General features: G+C 49.4%; 1 protein-coding gene across 1 annotated transcript in view; it reads right to left on the minus strand.

Moving 5' to 3' along the window:
• The window catches only part of LOC137305815 (guanine nucleotide-binding protein G(I)/G(S)/G(O) subunit gamma-8-like), a 51943-nt gene extending 37767 nt beyond the window's left edge, over window positions 1–14176 (minus strand). Inside the window, exon 1 of the mRNA XM_067974743.1 lies at window positions 14130–14176. The gene's annotated coding sequence lies outside the window, so the exon portion shown is untranslated. The remainder of the gene's footprint in view (window positions 1–14129) is intronic.
• Window positions 14177–21697: the final 7521 nt, after the last annotated feature.

Consider the following 21697-nt stretch of genomic DNA (forward strand, 5'->3'; position numbering starts at 1 on the left):
CGCTCCACCACTGGCGGCCGTGCCTTCAGCTGCCTCGGCCCTAAGCTCTGGAATTCCCTCCCTAAACCTCTCCCCCTCTCTCTCCTCCTTTAAGACGCTCCTTAAAACCTACCTCTTTGACCAAACTTTTAGTCACCTGTCCTAATATCTCCTTATGTGGCTCGGTGTTAAATTTTGTTTGATAATCGCTCCTGTGAAACGGCCTTGGACGTTTTACTATGTTAAAGGCGCTATATAAATGCAGGTTGTTGATGTTGGGTATTTCCAGAATGTTCTGTGACGGGGCGGCTTGCAGACACCCTTGACCGGTGGGGGATGGGAGGGGGGGTTACAGAACTGATTTTACTGGGAGCAAGAAAGGGAGGTTAGTCATTTCTCCTGATGACCAATGCCCCTTTAAACCACAACCTTGCCTCAAGTAACCTCGGATTATTTCAGGCTGACCCAGACATTGACAGGACCTTCGTGTCTGGCCCCTCCTTTGATTGAGAGAAACAGGAAAATTCTGCGGCTTTCACTTCCCCCCACACCCAGCTCGTCCAGACAAGACCCCGTCTGTCTTTAGCCCGTCTCCCATCCCCCTCTCCCGCCAGTGCTAACAACTGTTTTTACTGAGTTGAGGCAGCTGTGGGTGATGCCTCACAGCTGGTTTGTATTCACATGTGTTTGTGTGTGTGTCTCTCTCTTTCAAACACACTCATGCACACACTCGCATGCACACTCTCACACACGCACACTCGCGCACATGCTCACACACACCCTCTCACGTACACACTTGCACACACACACTTGCACACACAAATTCTGCCTCAGCTTTCAGGAGAGGTTATTTTTTTCCAGGCAGTCCCTTTGATTTTGGGCCTGTCCCAGCCTGAAAGCATCAACATGTCCACCATCCACAGGGAGAGCCATCGGAAAATTAGGTTTTGCTTTTATATTAATAACTTCTCATATCAAAACTGCCCAAAAACTCCCCCACATCATCTGGCTTTGGTCAAAGTGGTCTCGGCTCGTGTACAATGTGGCTGTCTCGTCTGTGAGAGTCCAGAACAAGGGGGCATAACCTTAAAACTAAAGCCAGGCCGTTCAGGGGTGATGTCGGGAAGCATTTCTTCACACAAAGGGGAGTGAAAATCTGGAACTCTCTCCCCCAAAAAGCTGTTGAGGCTGGGGGTCAATTGAAATGTTCAAAACTGAGATTGATCGATTTTTGTTGGGTGAGGGGATTAAGGGGCATGGAACCAAGGCGGGTAAATGGAGTTAAGATACAGATCAGTCAGGATCTAATTGAATGGCGAAATAGGCTCGAGGGGCTGAATGGCCAACTTCTGTTCCCGTGTTCTTTCTCCATAAAAGTCCCAAAAACAGAGTTCCTATTCGTCAAAGCAGGAGCATAATCGTGAAAGGATGTCCCTGTGATAGGGGAGGCACTTTGGCCAATTCCTGAAATAAGCAGCACTCACCAACATGGAAAATTCAACTGGAACTTTGCCACAGAATCACTGTCCATAAAACTGTGGATAACCAGCTCCTCCATCACCCCCACACAGTCTGTCCCACTCTCAGATACCAGCTCCTCCATCACCCCCACACACAGTCTGTCCCACTCTCAGATACCAGCTCCTCCATCACCCCCACACACAGTCTGTCCCACTCTCAGATACCAGCTCCTCCATCACCCCCACACAGTCTGTCCCACTCTCAGATACCAGCTCCTCCATCACCCCCACACACAGTCTGTCCCACTCTCAGATACCAGCTCCTCCATCACCCCCACACAGTCTGTCCCACTCTCAGATACCAGCTCCTCCATCACCCCCACACACAGTCTGTCCCACTCTCAGATACCAGCTCCTCCATCACCCCCACACACAGTCTGTCCCACTCTCAGATACCAGCTCCTCCATCACCCACACACAGTCTGTCCCACTCTCAGATACCAGCTCCTCCATCACCCACACACACAGTCTGTCCCACTCTCAGATACCAGCTCCTCCATCACCCCCACACAGTCTGTCCCACTCTCAGATACCAGCTCCTCCATCACCCCCACACACAGTCTGTCCCACTCTCAGATACCAGCTCCTCCATCACCCCCACACATAGTCTGTCCCACTCTCAGATACCAGGAATACTAACACTGAGCCAGTGGTTACTCCATCTGGACGTGATTACCCCCCTGAATATCAAGCCAATATTTAGTGGCCATATTATGGTCTCCACTCGCTGGGCCTGTCTGGAGTGAAGGTCAAACCTTTCACCTTCTAACTGGGAGTTGGGAATTCTACCACTAAGCCAAAGGCTGAATCCCTAGTGTCCATAACAGTAACAAAAACCTTCTATTGGAATGCTAGGGCATCCTCAGTAATAGGACAACTCACCTTGCAATAAATCACAGAGAAGCTTTCCCCCTCGACCGATGTGTCTGAAGAAATGTTGCAGTTTTGGCCATTCTTTTTTAAAATTCATTCTTGGGATGTGGGCGCCACTGGCAAGCACAGTATTTATTGCTCATCCCTCGTTGGCCCTTGACATGGCGGTGGGCCTGCTCCCTGAACCACTGCAGTCCCTGCACTTCATGAAGTGACTCCGCAATCATGTGGCCAATTGATAACTGAATGTCCAACCTTTGATAATTGTCCAATATAGACAGCTATGCAAACATGGCCGCTTTGCCTGGGCTGGCACCTAAAGCCATTGATGCTTCAGTGTCTGGACCGTGCAGTAAAGGAGCTAAAAGAATGGGATGTAAATAACCAGAACACTGGAGTTTGAGGCTACAGATGTCATGCTGGGACGTTACACCCCACCCATGATAAACCCCCCCCCATTATACACCCCTCCCTCCCTCCCCACCCCTCCATTACATACCCCGCCCGAATTTTCTTTCCATTGAATGGAAGTTGAACGTTCTGTCCAAAATGAACAATCCCCGGTGTAAAGGTGTCAGCCATGGCACAGTGGGCAGAACTCTCAGCTCTGAGTTAGAAGGTTGTGACTTCAAGTCCCATTCCAGAGAATTGAGTGCAAAAATCCAAGCTGGCACTCCCAGTGGAGTGCTGCACTGTCGGAGGTGCTGTCTTTCGGATAAGACGTTAAACCGAGGCCCTGTCTGCCCTCTCAGGTGGACGTAAAAGATCTCGTGGCTGCTATTTCAAAGAGGAGCAGGGGAGTTCTCCCTTGTGTTCTGGCCAATATTTATCCCTCAACCTACATCACTAAAACAGTTTATCTGGTCATTATCACATTTTATGGGATCTTGCTGTGTACAAATTGGCTGCTGCGTTTCCTACATTACAACAGTGACTACAATTCATTGGCTGTAAAGCACTCTGGGATGTCCTGAGGTTGTGAATGGCGTTATATAAACGCAGGTTCTATCTTTTATGAGCTATGGGGAAAGCCTGGAGAAGAACCACAGTTTGAAAAGTAGCAAAGACCGGGTGCCCTGATAGCTCAGGATCTTTGAGCAGAAACCACATCAAAGTTTCTAAAACAGTGAATGGGAACCAGGACTTTAAAAAAAAAATCATTGTTGGGATCTGGGCCTATCTCATTTCTTCTTCTTTGGCTCGGCTTCCAATTTTTTTCATGACACCTCTATGAAGCTACTTGGGACTTTTTTCTTATGTTAAATGCACCATAGAAAGTTGTTATTGCTGACTTTTCTTCGAATGTTTCTGCCAGCGTAATCTCTTTTTACAGTAAGTGCTGTTCACCCCACCCTTTCTTGGCCGATTTCCTGAGCCCGGTATAACCTCCTTCTTCGAAAATGGAAACATAACTTTGGCAAAGTAATCCGCAAGTTGTTTAAACAGAACGTTCCTGCTGTTTTGGCAGCGTTCAACTCCAGCTTAATAACAGGTCCAACCATTGGTGGTTAAGGGCTGGGTCACTGGGATCGCACTCTTCCTGCCTCAGAACTGCCTTTCTGAAAAAAATGACCTCTTTACAAAAACACTTTTATTTTAAGAGTACCACAGATCAGCTCCCCTTGGTGATTCAAGCACCCGAAGAATTGTTCTTAAAACCCTTGAGATTATTACATTACACGAGTGACTACACTTCAAAGAATAGTTCATTTGACTGTGCAGCACTTTGGGACATCCTGAGGTTGGATCAAAAAAGGATAGAACAGGGTACTTTCTAAATGGTAAAAAGTTAAAAACAGTGGATGTCCAAAGGGACCTAAGGGTTCAGGTACATAGATCATTGAAGTGTCATGAACAGGTGCAGAAAATAATCAATAAGGCTAATGGAATGTTGGCCTTTATATCCAGAGGACTAGAGTACAAGGGGGCAGAAGTTATGCTGCAGCTATACAAAACCCTGGTTAGACCGCACCTGGAGTACTGTGAGCAGTTCTGGGCACCGCACCTTCGGAAGGACATATTGGCCTTGGAGGGAGTGCAGCGTAGGTTTACTAGAATGATACCCGGACTTCAAGGGTTAAGTTACGAGGAGAGATTACACAAATTGGGGTTGTATTCTCTCGAGTTTCAAAGGTTAAGGGGTGATCTGATCAAAGTTTATAAGATATTAAGGGGAACGGATAGGGCGGAGAGAGAGAAACTATTTCCGCTGGTTGGGGATTTTAGGAGTAGGGGGCACAGTCCAAAAATTAGAGCCAGACCTTTCAGGAGTGAGATTAGAAAACATTTCTACACACAAAGGGTGGTAGAAGTTTGGAACTCTCTTCCGCAAACGGCAATTGATACTAGCTCAATTGCTAAATTTAAATGTGAGATAGATAGCTTTTTGGCAACCAAAGGTATTAAGGGATATGGGCCAAAGGCAGGTATATGGAGTTAGATCACAGATCAGCCATGATCTTATCAAATGGCGGAGCAAGCACGAGGGGCTGAATGGCCTACTCAGGTTCCTATGTTGTGAAAGGTTCTATATCAATGCAGCTTCTTTCGTTCTAATCCCATTCTCTGCCCATTATATTCTTTCACTTCAAATACTTTTTGGAACCAGAGTGGGGCTGAGCCACTCAAGTCAGAAAATTCCCAGCTTCAATCCCTGGTCTGTTCAATAAACTGACCTCACCTGAGGGAGCAGTGTCGTCACAGGGAGGGGAGAATCAGCCAATCAATCAATTAACACTCAAAATCCTTGTTCCTTGGGTGGCAAACAGCCCTAGATCAGATAGAGCATAGGTTAGATACAGAGTAAAGCTCCCTCTACACTGTCCCATCAAACACTCCCAGGGCAGGTACAGGGTTAGATACAGAGTAAAGCTCCCTCTACACTGTCCCATCAAACACTCCCAGGGCAGGTACAGCACGGAGTAGATACAGAGTAAAGCTCCCTCTACACTGTCCCATCAAACACTCCCAGGGCAGGTATAGGGTTTGATACAGATTTAAGCTCCCTCTACACTGTCCCATCAAACACTCCCAAGGCAGGTATAGGGTTTGATACAGATTTAAGCTCCCTCTACACTGTGCCAGTACGTTACTCCCACATTTCCCCATTTTCCCAGCAGCCAGTCTGTGGGCTTTCTGCGTGTGATTGCCATGTTTGGGCTGAGGGTTCTGCGTGTGATTGACATGTTTGGGCTGAGGGTTCTGCGTGTGATTGCCATGTTTGGGCTGAGGGTTCTGCGTGTGATTGCCATGTTTGGGCTGAGGGTTCTGTGTGTGATTGCCATGTTTGGGCTGAGGGTTCTGCGTGTGATTGACAGCACTTGCCTGATGGGCAAGGAGGTGAGACAACGGCCCCTTCACAGCCAGCACAAGTTCAGCGAGTGGCCTGGGGTCTGTGCTGAAGTGGGGAATGGCTCCCAAAACACTTCTGGAAGATCAGCTCTGTGACCCTTCGAGCCAAACATCAGCCAGAGCCAAAAAGCAAAAGGAGCTTTCTGTGTGGCCCCCAGCTCATTTCCATCTCCTGCTCAGTAGAAATCTATAGGCTGCTTGCACATTCATCCCCTCATCCACATCAGCCCCTCCATATCTTTGAATAAAGACCCTCCAGTGTCGTGTGAATGAGTTTTCAGCCCCACATAACACTTTGCCTGTGAATTTAGAATCATAGAATCACACAGCATGGAAGGAAGCCATTCGTTGAGCCAAGTGTTGAGTATATTCAAGGCTGAGATCGATAGATTTTTGGACACGAAGGGAATTAAGGGATATGGAGATCGGGCGGGAAAGTGGAGTTGAGGTCGAAGATCAGCCATGGTCTTATTGAATGGGGGGGCAGGCTCGAGGGGCCGAATGGCCTACTCCTGCTCCCATTTCTTATGTTCTTATGTGCCAGCTCTTTGAAAGAGCTATCCAATTAGTCCCACTCCTCCTGCTCTTTCCCCATAGCCCTGCAAATTTTTTCCCTTCAAGTATTTATCCAATTCGCTTTTGAAAGTTATTATTGAATCTGCTTCTTTTGCCAATTATCTTAAATCTGTGTCCTCTGGTTACCGACCCTCCTGCCACTGGAAACAGTTTCTCCTTATTTACTCTATCAAAACCCCCTCATGATTTTGAACACCTCGATTAAATCTCCCCTTAACCTTCTCTGCTCTGAGGAGAACAATCCCAGCTTCTCCAGTCTCTCCGCATAACTGAAGTCCCTCATCCCTGGTACCATTCCAGTAAATTTCTTGTGCCCCCTTCTCTATGGCCTTGACATCCTTCCTAAATTGTGGTACCCAGAGTTGGCCACAATACTCCAGCTGAGGCCTAACCAGTGATTTATAAAGGTTTAGCGTAACTTCTTTGCTTTTGTACTCTATGCCTCTATTTTAAATGCCAGGGATCCTATATGCTTGTTTTAACAGCCTGCTCAACTTGTCCTGTCACCTTCAAAGTTCTGTATAGATGAACCCCCAGGTCTCTCTGATCCCCGTTAAGCTTTCTCCAATTTTCTCCTGGTCTGGGATTCAGCTCAGTGGGTGGCGTCACACCGAGCCTGATCCAATGGGAAGGGTAACTGCATAACGATGAGGTCGACGAACCCTGGCTGATCTCCTCCTCTTTTCTCGAACAGGACATGAGACAACCCATTTCTTCCACAGTTTTTACACCCAGCCGATCGCACTCTGGTTTCTTTCTGTAACAAAGGCCCTTTTTTTTAACATGGACAGATCGTTAACCTGACTCACACCGCATAACCAGGAGGACTGGCAGGAAGTGATGGGGTGAGGGGGAGTTCACCAGTCCACGCCCATCGGACGAGGGTACCCAATGGGTGTCAGCCCAGTGTACAGAGGCTAGAGCTGTGATCTCCACCATTGCTAATCCAGGGCTCCTGGAGCTGCCCAAAAGCTGCTACCTTGGCCAAGATCATCGAACTCAGCAAAGACCTAGAATCATACAGCATCAGAAGGAGGCCATTCAGCCCATCAGACCTGGTTTGGAGCCTGGGGCAATCCTGCTCTGCACCAAACCGAGCAGCAACGCACCGCGGTGTCAGCTCTGGCTCAGTGGGTCACACTCTCAACACTAAGTCAGCAGGTCGTGGGTTCAAACCCCACTCCAGAGACTTAAGCATAAATTCTAAGCTCACACTCCCAGTGCAGTACTGAGGGAGTGCTGCAATGTCAGAGGTGCCGTCCTTCGGATGAGACATTAAACCGAGGCCCTGTCTGCCCTCTCGGGATGTAAAAGATCCCATGGCACTATCTTGAAGAAGAGCAGGGGGAGTTCTCCCCAGTGTCCTGGGCCAATATTTATCCCTCAACCAACATCACTAAAACAGATTATCTGGTCATTATCACATTGTTGTTTGTGGGATCTTGCTGTGCACAAATTGGCTGCCAATTTTCCTACATTACAACAGTGAGTACACTTCAAAAAGTACTTCATTGGCTGTAAAGCGCTTTTGGACGTGCCGTAGGTCGTGAAAGGCACGATAGAAATGCAAGTCTTTTTTTCACTGAGACATCAAGAGAATTGCAGATTCATAATCCTGACTAAGGAGAGTTACGGGAGCTCAAGGGAATGGACAGCAGCTGTCCCAACATAAACACAGTCTGACTGTAAATGTGAATGATATGCTAACTGTTTATTCACAAATAAAAGGGGACGCGTCAACAGATTAAATATCAGAAACACAGGCAACCGCAAAAACAGACCAAGAATTGGCAGCTGAGGTGGGTTTTAGAAAAACTTCTCCCTCCCCCAACTCCAAGCCTGGCTGAACACAACTAATTCAAGGCAGATCAGAGATGGAGTCTGGGGCCCTCAGGTCTCGGTGCTATGCGCGGCACCCCATTTAGACAGTCTCAGCCGTGGCTCAGTGGGTGGCCCTCTGACCTGTGAGTCTGAAGGTCGTGGGTTCAAGTCCTACTCCGGAGTGCGGTACTGAGGGAGTGCTGCACTGTCGGAGGGTCAGTACTGAGGGAGTGCTGCACGGTCGGAGGGTCAGTACTGAGGGAGTGCTGCACTGTCGGAGGGTCAGTACTGAGGGAGTGCTGCACTGTCGGAGGGTCAGTACTGAGGGAGTGCTGCACGGTCGGAGGGTCAGTACTGAGGGAGTGCTGCACTGTCGGAGGGTCAGTACTGAGGGAGTGCTGCACGGTCGGAGGGTCAGTACTGAGGGAGTGCTGCACTGTCGGAGGGTCAGTACTGAGGGAGTGCTGCACTGTCGGAGGGTCAGTACTGAGGGAGTGCTGCACGGTCGGAGGGTCAGTACTGAGGGAGCGCTGCACTGTCGGAGGGTCAGTACTGAGGGAGTGCTGCACTGTCGGAGGTGCCAGACGTTAAACCAAGGCCCCGTCTGCCCCCTCAAGTGGACGTAAAGTTCCCATGGCACTACCTCAAAGATGAACAGGGGAGTTCTCCCCGGTGTCCTGGGGCCAATATTTATCCCTCAATCAACATCACTAAAAACAGATTATCTGGTCATTATCACATTGCTGTTTGTGGGATCTTGCTGTGCGCAAATTGGCTACCACATTTCAACAGTGACTTGACTTCAAAAAGTACTTCATTGGCTGTAAAGTACTTTGGGACGTCCTGAGGCAGTGAAAGGTGCTATATAAATGCAAGCTCTTTCTTTATTTACTAATTAGCATCTTCAGAAACAGCGACATGTTTCTGATTCAGGATGTTTTGAGACCGTTTCAGAGGAAGTCTAAAAAGAAAAGCATCTGCTCCATCTAATGGCTCAAAGGATGAATGGTCCACCTGGTGTGGTACTGAAGGAATACTGAGCAGGAAGGATCCTGACTTCAATGCCAGGTCTGTACAGAATTAGTTGAGCTCAGCCAGGACTGTAGTTGGTGGGAGAGGGAGAAAAACATCCAGGGTTCCCACTCTTGGTCACAATTATCGGGTGATACCCCCCCTGGAAAGTGCACGTGTGTGTGGATGTCCAGTTCGGGGGAGGATTGGTCTTGATCGTGATGCTTTACGTGGTCGAATAGCCCATCGACGCTCTATCTCTTGGCCCCATGTGCAAAGAGGTACCAGAGGATGTGGCCACCGTTTGCAGGAGAATATTCCAATAAGAGTCAGCCATTACACAAGAGAAAGCTTTATTGAGAAGCTGATAATGTTGGGTATTGTAATAAATCACGGACTGTGTGTGCAGCAAAGGGTTAAAAGGCTTCAGTGGCAGCATTTGGAATATGAAGGAATGTGACTCAAACAGATGGCCGGCATTTCTAAGATATCCCGATCCAATTATCCACCAGCATCCACTCACGGATCACCCGGGCTCTCTCTGTATCACTCAGCCCATTCCACCCAGTCTCCTTCCATCAGATCCCACCAACGCTTCTCAACTCACCTTCATTCATTCTTAAAAGGGCCATTCCCATCGACAAATCCATGCCAGTCTGGGATAACCGCCCAGCAGAGGAGCTCTGATCGGTGGAGGCTTTTGCAAGCGAGGCCTTCTGGACACTCACTTGGTGATATTCATGATGTGGAGATGCCGGTGATGGACTGGGGTTGACAATTGTAAACAATTTTACAACACCAAGTTATAGTCCAGCAATTTTATTTTAAATTCACAAGCTTTCGGAGGCTTCCTCCTTCCTCAGGTAAATGTTCAGGAGCTCCATGAAGCCGACGCATTTATCTATTGGTGATATTCAACATGGCCGCAGACTGCTAACCTGCTAGAATTTAAACTGTGGCCATTTATTTATTTTAAGTGGACTCTCCCACCGATAACACCAGCAGAGGGAGGGGAGCCCCTGTCCGGCAATCCAGTGCCTCTTGAACATGTAATACTGAGAGAGTGCTGCACTGTCGGAGGGTCAGTACTGAGGGAGCGCTGCACTGTCGGAGGGTCAGTACTGAGGGAGCGCTGCACTGTCGGAGGGCCAGTACTGAGGGAGCGCTGCACTGTCGGAGGGTCAGTACTGAGGGAGCGCTGCACTGTCGGAGGGCCAGTACTGAGGGAGCGCTGCACTGTCGGAGGGTCAGTACTGAGGGAGCGCTGCACTGTCGGAGGGTCAGTACTGAGGGAGTGCTGCACTGTCGGAGGGCCAGTACTGAGGGAGCGCTGCACTGTCGGAGGGTCAGTACTGAGGGAGCGCTGCACTGTCGGAGGGTCAGTACTGAGGGAGCGCTGCACTGTCGGAGGGTCAGTACTGAGGGAGTGCTGCACTGTCGGAGGGTCAGTACTGAGGGAGTGCAGCACTGTCGGAGGGTCAGTACTGAGGGAACGCTGCACTGTCGGAGGGTCAGTACTGAGGGAGAGCTGCACTGTCGGAGGGTCAGTACTGAGGGAGAGCTGCACTGTCGGAGGGTCAGTACTGAGGGAGCGCTGCACTGTCGGAGGGTCAGTACTGAGGGAGCGCTGCACTGTCGGAGGGTCAGTACTGAGGGAGTGCTGCACTGTTGGAGGGCCAGTACTGAGGGAATGCTGCACTGTCGGAGGGTCAGTACTGAGGGAGAGCTGCACTGTTGGAGGGTCAGTACTGAGGGAGCGCTGCACTGTCGGAGGGTCAGTACTGAGGGATCGCTGCACTGTCGGAGGGTCAGTACTGAGGGAGCGCTGCACTGTCGGAGGGTCAGTACTGAGGGAGCGCTGCACTGTCGGAGGGTCAGTACTGAGGAAGAGCTGCACTGTTGGAGGGTCAGTACTGAGGGAGCGCTGCACTGTCGGAGGGTCAGTACTGAGGGAGTGCTGCAGTGTCGGAGGGTCAGTACTGAGGGAGCGCTGCACTGTCGGAGGGTCAGTACTGAGGGAACGCTGCACTGTCGGAGGGTCAGTACTGAGGGAGAGCTGCACTGTCGGAGGGTCAGTACTGAGGGAGTGCAGCACTGTCGGAGGGTCAGTACTGAGGGAGTGCTGCACTGTCGGAGGGTCAGTACTGAGGGAACGCTGCACTGTCGGAGGGTCAGTACTGAGGGAGAGCTGCACTGTCGGAGGGTCAGTACTGAGGGAGTGCTGCACTGTCGGAGGGTCAGTACTGAGGGAGTGCAGCACTGTCGGAGGGTCAGTACTGAGGGAGTGCTGCACTGTCGGAGGGTCAGTACTGAGGGAGTGCTGCACTGTCGGAGGTGCTGTCTTTCAGATGAGACGTTAAACCGAGGCCCCGTCTGCCCTCTCAGGTGGATGTAAAAGATCCACGGCCACTATTTCAAAGAAGAGCAGGGGAGTTCTCCCCAGTGGCCAATATTTATACCTCAACCAAAATCATTAAAAATCTGAATATCTTGTAATTTATCATGCTGCTATTTGTGGGATCTTTCTGTGCACAGATTGGCTGCCTCATTTCCCACATTACAACAGTGACTACACTTTAAAAAAAAGTACTGAGGTGGTGAAAGATGCTATATAAATGCAACTCTGTTTCTTTCTTTCTCCTCCCCCCCTCACACCCTCACCCCCTCCCCCTCACCCCCCTCCACCTCACACCCCTCCACCTCACCCCCTCCCCCTCACCCCCCTCCCCCTCACACCCCCTCCACCTCACCCCCTCCCCCTCACCCCCCTCCCCCTCCACCCCACACCCCTCCCCCTCCCCCTCACCCCTCCCCCTCACCCCTCTCTAGCCCAGGAGTACTGATGCTAATTGTAATGTCACCCATTGCTACCCCGGTTGACTAGCTTTGCAGCCTCTGCGCCTCAGCAGCTCACCCACCAAACCACAATCACCAAACATCCTTCGACATTCCTCCTGTGTAACTGATATCTTCTGCCATCGGGGTAATTGCTGATCGAGCTGATTCGAAGTCATTCCATTTCTGTGCAAGTGACCAGGATGCTTAAAGTCAGCCTCAATTTATTTCCTCGGACATAGTTCTGGGCCGACTGCATCCCCAGAGCTACAGAGGGCACCTAATTACATCAGGAAACAGAGGGGAAAAAATCTTTCTGACAAGATTACTTCCAGCTGTGAACTACTCTGAGCTTCTAGTTGATCAGGCTTGCAATCTGCAGACAGTGATATTCCAACAGCAATGGTAATTTATTGCTTTTTGGAAGCAGCTCATACTGGGTATAAGGGAATGATTCACTCCCATACGGGAATAGCTCATGTATATCTCAGTGTCAGCTCCTGTACATGTACGGTACACAGCGGTTAAAGGGAATGATTCATTCCCGTCTGGTGCTGTCCGACCCATGTGTGTCCCAGTGTCCTGTACACGTACAGACCAAGTTAAATGAAACAGTTCTCATTGAGCAAGAGAACCAGAAGGTGCCAGGTTCGATATGGGGCTGTGCTGAGTTGGCTGAGCATGGGGGAGGGGTGGGGATAGGCTGGCTGGGATTAGGGGGGGGTGAAGGAAGGGGGATGGGGGATGGCGGTAAGAGGTCCCACAACAGGCTCCTGGCGAGGGAGGGGTAAATTAGCCAGCGTCTCTCTGGAGCTGCCAGCTGCACAACCCTGGTCTGAAATTCCCAGCAGATTCCAAGTGATGGTTTTAATTCAGTAAATCCAGTCCCTGTGTTTCCCAACACTGGGTTTGTAAAGAGTGACCACTCGGAGTGAGAGACCGGAGGGAGGAGCAACCCCATTCGAACTGGTGCCATGGCAACACTCAGGGGAGGAGGGGAGAAAGTGAAGTGGGGAGAGGGAGAAATTGATTACAGTGAGATACTGTACGGCCCGTGTGTGTCTCAGTGTCAGCTCCTGTACATTGTATAGTACACAGTGGGTAAAAGGGAACGATTCACTCCTGTCTGGGACTGTACGGCCCGTGTGTGTCTCAGCGTCAGCTCCTGTACATTGTACAGTACACAGTGGGTAAAAGGGAACGATTCACTCCTGTCTGGGACTGTACGGCCCCGTGTGTGTCTCAGTGTCAGCTCCTGTACATTGTACAGTACACAGTGGGTAAAAGGGGACGATTGTCTCCCAGTGTGACACTCTACGATTCACATCAAACAGCACTGCTAAAAAGGAGCTGGACAATATTTGTTGCAAAGAGACATTGAGAGTTAGGGAGAGATTAATAGCACTGCTTGATTTATTTTTCAGGGGAGGTGGGGAATGGAATGTCGGACGAGTTCTCCTGGTCCTGCTCCTGGGCACAGGCAATACAGGAAAATCAGGCAGGCCCTCTTACGGGCGTACACTCCTCCCGGTCAATTTTCCCGTATTCTTCGGACTTAGGCAATGCAATATTCCCAGGTGCAAGACCAGAAAGATCCATAGCGTCTGCTGTGGTGATGGGGGGAGAGGGCGGTCCTCGATAGAGTTATCATATATGGAGTCTGAGTGGAGAGGTATTGATGAGCTGAATGGCATTTTCTTGCTCTGGGTTTCCTTGTCTTTATCTACCTGCCCATCGACTGCCCCATCATTGAGCTAACCTCTTCCAGACAGTGACAACCCAACAGTGAAAGAAGGAACTTACATTTATATAGTGCCTTCACGTTCTCAGGACGTCCCAAAGTTTTCGGGCCAACATTTATCCATCAGCCAACATCATTTAAATCAGATTATCTGCTCATTATCACATTGCTGTTTGTGGGATCTTGCTGTGCGCAAATTGGCTGCCGCGTTTCCTACATTACAATAGTGACTACACTTCAAAAAGTACTTCATTGGTCGTAAAGCACTTTGGGACATCCTGAGGTCATGAAAGGTGCTGTAGAAATGTAAGTCTGTCTTTCACAGCCAAAGAATTCCCTTTCAATTGCAGTCCCTGTTGTGATGTAGGGCCGATGTGCCTCTGACATCCTCACTGCCCATTCTGCCCAAATGCCAGACTTACCAGAGCATTTCACTCCCAACGGTGTTGACGATTGAAGGAAGGTTCGTTCTACCATTGCCGCAGCAACTGGATTTAAAAACAAAAACGATATTACTCCAAAAATCAGCGAGTTCCAACACCTCCCGAACCCCGTCACAACCAAACTGAACAATTTGTTTCACAGCTCTCCACTCCACCCCTCCCCTGGGCACCTTCAGCAGCCCGCAGCCAGTGAAGCCCATCTCACTAGGCCAAAACTCTCAGCTTCCTTTCACGAGAGGACTTATAGGCCAGTGCTACAGAGATCTCAGTAACCTGACAAGCACTCATTGACTCAGTGGGTGGCCCTCTCACCTCCGAGTCATGAGGTTTGTGGGTTCAAACCTCATTCCAGAGACTTGTGCATAAGTCTAGGCTGACACTCCCAGTGCAGTACTGAGGGAGTGCTGCACTGTTGGAGGTGCCGTCTTTTGGATGAGACGTTAAACCGAGGTCCTGTCTGCCCTCTTAGGTGAGTGTAAAAGATTCCAAGGCACTATTTCGAAGAAGAGCAGGGGAGTTCTCCTCGGTGTCCTGGTCAATATTTATCCCTCAACCAACATCCCTGAAACAGGCTATCTGGTCATCACCGCAATTACTGAATGGCCTACTCCTGTTTTTATGATCCTATGTAGACCAGTCTTTAATGGAAAACTGGCCACTCTCTGAGGCTGAACTAACCTTGGCCTCCTATTTGACCCTGAGATGAGCTTCTGACCACATATCCGCTCCATCACCAAGACCGCCTACTTCCACCTCCATAACATCACCCGTCTCCACCCCTGCCTCAGCCCATCTGCTGCTGAAACCCTCATCCATGCCTTTGTTTCCTCTAGACTGGACTATTCCAATGCTCTCCTGGCCGGCCTCCCATCTTCATCCTCCATTAACTTGAGCTCATCCAATACTCTGCTGCCCGTATCCTAACTCATCCCAAGCCCCATTCACCTGTCACCCCTTTGCTCGCTGACTTGCATTAAATTTTTTATCCTTGTGTTTAAATCCCTCCATTGCCTCGCCCCCTCCCTATCTCTGTAACCTCCTCTGGCCCTACAACCCTCCGAGATCTCTGCGCTCCTCCAATTCTGGCCTCTTGCACATCCCCGATTTCCATCGCTCCACCATTGGCAGCCGTGCCTTCAGCTGCCTCGGCCCTGAGCTCTGGAATTACCTCTCTAAACCTCTCTCTCCTCCTTTAAGACGCTCCTTAAAACCTACCTCTTTGACCAAGCTTTTGGTCACCTGTTCTAATATCTCCTTATGTGGCTCGGTGTCAAATTTTTGTCTGTTTTACATTCCTGTGAAGCACCTTGGGACGTTTCACTACGTTAAAGGCGCAAGTTGTTGTTGAAACTAATTCTAGGCTGCCCAATGGCTCAGTGGGTGAGGGACCACAGCTGATGTGTCACTGAGCAGATACCTGGTTGGTGTTGAACTAGCAGCTGGGGAGGGGGGAGGGTGGTAAAATTGGCCTCAGCACCCCTTGGCTTTGGGAGGTACGAGTTCCACAGTGTTAATTAAGATCCTGGGGGAAAGAAATGAGTTAGGCTAGGATGTGTCGAATCTTGATTTGAGGTGTCGGATAGCGGAGATGGTATCAGACAGATGCCATTACACTGCCTCGCTCTGGGTACTGTCCCTTTTCTGCCAGAGAGCAGATTATAATTCTGTCTCTTGTGAGAACCAGAACAACATCTAATTTGCTGGCCTGTTGGGGCGTCACCACTTGAATTCAATCTAATTTCACGCAGTGCGACCTTCTGAGGGAAGTATAATTACATGTTAGCTTTTATTTTTCTACTTTTCTATTTCTGATGAGGAAGCAGAGATCACTGGGCTGATCTTTTTCTCCTCTGGTACTGACTTTGTGGACCAATCGACAGACGCCTGGGATGGGGAGGGAGGCCTCTTATCATCCAGCCCACCCGGTCTGCCACCTTACGTGACAGACTGAATCTTAAGGTCTCTGCTTGTAGTAAGGCTACCCCCACCCCCCTCACTGGGGTACAGTCCCGAGGGCACTGATCTTCCACCAGACTTCTCCCAATGTGGGTGTTCTCCGCATGAGTCTGGATGTTGCGTGCCAGCAGAACAATATTAATGCCACCCATCCTGCCCCCACCCCACCGCATGGAGCCTTTCCAGCAGGAGTCACTGGATAGGCATCAGGAGCGGGAGCTCCAGCTCAGGCAACTAGGTCCAGGTTCCAGCTCCTGATCACTATCCAAACACTCCTGCAGCAAAGGATGCTTGTGAGATATCAGAGAGTGCCCATCACCCAATGGAACTGTACCCCAGTGAGAGTCGGTGCCTTCAGAGAGAGGAAAATTAAAACAGAAAAGAACCAAACAGAAAAAGGATGACCAGAGAGAATCAGACGCCTACCAATGAAGATTGGAGAACAGCAGAATTCTCAGCAGTGACTGTCCCTTTAAGAGGTTTAGAACAGTCTGTAAATTGTACAGTGACTCTATGGGAGCTAACATTTGTTGTCTAACCAGACAGCACTGATGTATAATTTAGTAAATTTACAGCCCATGTGCTGAAGTGATCTCCCTCAGTGTGCAAATTCCTGATGGGTCACATGGACCCGGGCTGACAGGGAACAAGAGAATGATGTCAACTGGGTAAATATTTCCAATTTACCTTCTTCATCTCTTTTTCAGGCATGGTTCATGTGGCGGGATAATCGCGTCAGATTCTGCAGCTCGTTCTTAACTCTTTCCTGGCCATTTTAAAACCAAACCGCTATGGGAGGAATTTTTGGATTCACGCGCACGCGATTATCCGCCTTACACTCCCACCCAAGGGTGTACCTACACACCAGGAGTGTAAATTCAGAGAATCACTGCTATAGTCTGTGTGTGTGCCTTTCTCTTTCTCCTCCCCCTACCCTGCGCCTCCAGATTTCTGCCCCACTAAGCAATCTTCACGTCTGAGAACAGAAGGCAACAACAACCTGCATTTATATAGCGCCTTTAACATGGTAAAACGTCCCAAGGTGCTTCACAGGAGCAATTATCAAACAAAATTTGACACCGAGCCACATAAGGAGATATTAGGACAGGCGAGCAAAAGCTTGGTCAAAGAGGTAGGTTTTAAGGAGCGTCTTAAAGGAGGAGAGAGAGGCGGAGAGGTTTAGGGAGGGAATTCCAGAGCTTAGGGCCGAGGCAGCTGAAGGCACGGCCGCCAATGGTGGAGTGATGGAAATCGGGGATGGACAAGAGGCCAGAATTGGAGGAGCGCAGAGATCTCGGAGGGTTGTAGGACTGGAGGAGGTTACAGAGAGAGGGAGGGGCGAGGCCATAGAGGGATTTGAAAACAAGGATGAGAATTTTAAAATGGAGGTGTTGCTGGACTGGGAGCCGATGTAGGTCAGTGAGCACAGGGGGTGATGGGTGAACGGGACTTGGTGCGAGTTGGGATACGGGCAGCAGAGTTTTAGATGAGTTGAAGTTTATGGAGGGTGGAAGGTGGGAGGCCGGCCAGGGGAGCATTGGAATAGTCCAGTCTGGAGGGACTCACACAACTACAAGGTCATTGGCAAACCACATAACTTGAAATGCGCAAAACATCCCGTCCTTTTGTCTGGACCGATCAGGGGGTGGTCAGCAGTTTACTGTGTGTGAGGAATGCCAGGTATGTGTGGCATGCCAGCTCCTGTATTACTGGGCCTCACAGCGTGGCATGTCTGAATGTGCCAGAGGAAGGAATGTGCACTTTGGCAATGGAAGGGGCTGAGCTGCAACAGTCCTCCTGCAGTTGGTGCCCTTGTAGTGTGGCTGAGAAATCAGAGAGTAATGAGGACTCCAAACGTCAGGAACTGCACAATACGGCTGCAGCTATCTGTATCTGAATGGCCACCCACCAATATAGAATCATAGAATGGTACAGCACAGAAGGAGGCCATTCGGCCCGTCTTGCCTGTGCTGGCTTTTTGGTAGAGCTATCCAATTGTCCCACTCCCCCTGCTCTTTCCCCACAGCCCTGCAAGTGTTTCCCTTTCAGGTATTTATCCAATTCCTTTTTGAAAGTTATTATTGAATCTGCTTCCACCGCCCTTTCAGGCAGTGAATTCCAGATCAGAACAACTCACTGCGTAAAAACATTTTTCCTCATCTCCCCTCTGGTTCTTTTGCCAATTACCTTAAATCTGTGTCCTCTGGTTACCAACCCTCCTGCCACTGGAAACAGTTTCTCCTTATTTACTCTATCAAAACCCCTCATGATTTTGAACACCTCGATTAAATCTCCCCTTGACCTTCTCTGTTCTAAGGAGAACAACCCCAGCTTCTCCAGTCTCTCCACATAACTGAAGTCCCTCATCCCTGGAACCATTCTAGTAAATCTCCTCTGCACCCTCTCCAAGGCCTTGACATCCTTCCTAAAGTGTGGTGCCCAGAATTGAACACAATACTCCAGCTGAGGCCTAACCAGTGATTTATAAAGGTTTAGCATCACTCCCTTGCTTTTGTACTCTATGCCTTTACTAATAAAGTCCAGGAGCCGGAAGGTTTTTTAACAGTCTTCTCAACCTGTCCTGCCACCTTCAAAGATTTGTGTACGTGCACCCCCAGGTCTCTCTGTATCTGCACCTCCAAACATGGTCTAAGATGGCTTCTTGGAGCACCAAGAGGCACAGAGAAAATCTTACTAGGGTCCAAACAGGCAGCAAATTCCCCATAGTTTACTGCGGGGATGCCCAAACTCCAGGCCTTGTGCCACAAGCCCCCACTCCCAAAAAAGCTCGATGACACACACTTTTGTGCTCACATTTGGCTGCCGTCTTTCTTACATTACAACAGTGCCCACACTTTAGGACCATGAGTCCAGGGAGGAGTCGGTACCCTCAGGACATGGGAGGGGAGGAAACACAGCCAGAAAAAAACATGGTGATATAGATCAGTCAACTCCTGCCTGGTATTCACAAGTCTGCTGCTGGGAAAACACGCAGACTCCTTGATCCCCAACTGCTGACATTCTCCGCCCCTTCCCCCTCCCCACAATGGACAGCCTCCAGACCAGGAAGTGCTGCCCAAGCACAACCACCTCCTCGAGATCTCCCTCTGCCCTGCGGGGGAATGATGCAAACCTCCCCTTAGGGGGTCTCAAATTGGACACAGAGCAGAGCAGGGATTCAATCTGATTATTCCACTCTGCAGCCCTTGCTTGGCAAAGTATTTCATTACCCTGAATAAACAGGGACTCTGTACAGTTACACAGTGAGTGACCCTCACCCTGAATAAACAGGGACTCTGTACAGTTACACAGTGAGTGACCCTCACCCTGAATAAACAGGGACTCTGTACAGTTACACAGTGAGTGACCCTCACCCTGAATAAACAGGGACTCTGTACAGTTACACAGTGAGTGACCCTCACCCTGAATAAACAGGGACTCTGTACAGTTACACAGTGAGTGACCCTCACCCTGAATAAACAGGGACTCTGTACAGTTACACAGTGAGTGACCCTCACCCTGAATAAACAGGGACTCTGTACAGTTACACAGTGAGTGACCCTCACCCTGAATAAACAGGGACTCTGTACAGTTACACAGTGAGTGACCCTCACCCTGAATAAACAGGGACTCTGTACAGTTACACAGTGAGTGACCCTCACCCTGAATAAACAGGGACTCTGTACAGTTACACAGTGAGTGACCCTCACCCTGAATAAACAGTGACTCTGTACAGTTACCCAGTGAGTGACCCTCACCCTGAATAAACAGTGACTCTGTACAGTTACACAGTGAGTGACCCTCACCCTGAATAAACAGGGACTCTGTACAGATACAGTGAGTGACCCTCACCCTGAATAAACAGGGACTCTGTACAGTTACACAGTGAGTGACCCTCACACTGAATAAACAGGGACTCTGTACAGTTACACAGTGAGTGACCCTCACCCTGAATAAACAGGGACTCTGTACAGTTACACAGTGAGTGACCCTCACACTGAATAAACAGGGACTCTGTACAGATACAGTGAGTGACCCTCAGCCTGAATAAACAGGGACTCTGTACAGTTACCGTGAGTGACCCTTACCCTGCTGAATAGGCAGCGACTCCATACAGTATGGTGAAATAATTTCAGACAGTGAAGGTGAGTGAAGGACACAGACTTTGGGGGAGTGATTCTGAAATGCCTGCTCTAACCCTGTCAATTTGAAGAGAAAAATCAACGCACTACTTTACAAGACGGAGGTGAAAAAGGTCCATTTTTGTGTCTAATCCCTTCAAACTGAAGTGAACTCCATCTTCTCCCTGTCCTTTCCCATCGCATTGGATTCTTCCGACTGGTCTGTTTATATGCAGCAGGAATTTCTTGGCTTGCAAGCTGTAAATCCCAGATGGTGCGGCTCCTTTAAATAGCTGTATGGTTGTTCGGTTTGATATGTGATGGGATTTTGCACAGGGTGTAGGTGATGAAAGGGAATGAGGCTGGGAGTGAGTCATATTAACGGTGGGAGCTCGGCCCAATCTCTGCTGCAATGCTGGCTGGACCTGAGACCCGCCATTGTTTCCAGGCAGTGTGGGCTTCGTGTGTCATTTAGGGGGCGTCTCTAAAAAGTCTCACCAACGCACAAGTGAATAATTCTTCACCTGAAGGCTGGTGAGCAGTTCAGATTTTACCACCAAGGTCGCCATGGCGACCAACTATGGACCAGGAAGGAAAGCTGCAGCGACACAGAAAGCCGGCAGATTCATCATGCTGGAGCATTTTCCAGACTCCGCAGGGATTAACCCGTTACCGGCTAAGACCGCCATTGGGGCTAGGGACTGGGGTGCAACTGTGAAACTGGACCCTAGCGGGAGTCAACATTTACAGGAAGTGCAAGCCGGGTGGGATAGGGGAAAATATGAAAAAGAAATATCGCAACGATATTTTGAAAATTCACACGGGAGCAGATGGGCCATCTGCCGTGGAAACCATTCCCATCGCGGAGCCAGGGATGAAGCTATTTCTGCATCTTCCCAAACTAGGGCTTGTGTGTAAACTCAGAGAGAAGCTGTTAATATGCATCCAAAATAATTAAATTAGCACCACAATCTCGTTAAACGTAGGATAGGCTGTTATACTCATTTAAACTTGAAGTGTTAATTGGCTATCACCCAAAGGGACTGGTTTCATATCGCAGGAGGTGTGCAAGTAACAACAACACAAGTTCCATTTTGTCACTCGCTTTTTCATTCCAGCACTCACAATATAACAGGACTGAGTGTCCCAGCACTGACTGTGTGTATAACAGGACTGAGTGTCCCAGCACTGACTGTGTGTATAACAGGACTGAGTGTCCCAGCACTGACTGTGTGTATAACAGGACTGAGTGTCCCAGCACTGACTGTGTGTATAACAGGACTGAGTGTCCCAGCACTGACTGTGTGTATAACAGGACTGAGTGTCCCAGCACTGACTGTGTGTATAACAGGACTGAGTGTCCCAGCACTGACTGTGTGTATAACAGGACTGAGTGTCCCAGCACTGACTGTGTGTATAACAGGACTGAGTGTCCCAGCACTGACTGTGTGTATAACAGGACTGAGTGTC

This window comes from Heptranchias perlo, chromosome 41 (assembly GCF_035084215.1).
Source record: "Heptranchias perlo isolate sHepPer1 chromosome 41, sHepPer1.hap1, whole genome shotgun sequence".
Lineage (NCBI taxonomy): Eukaryota > Metazoa > Chordata > Chondrichthyes > Hexanchiformes > Hexanchidae > Heptranchias > Heptranchias perlo.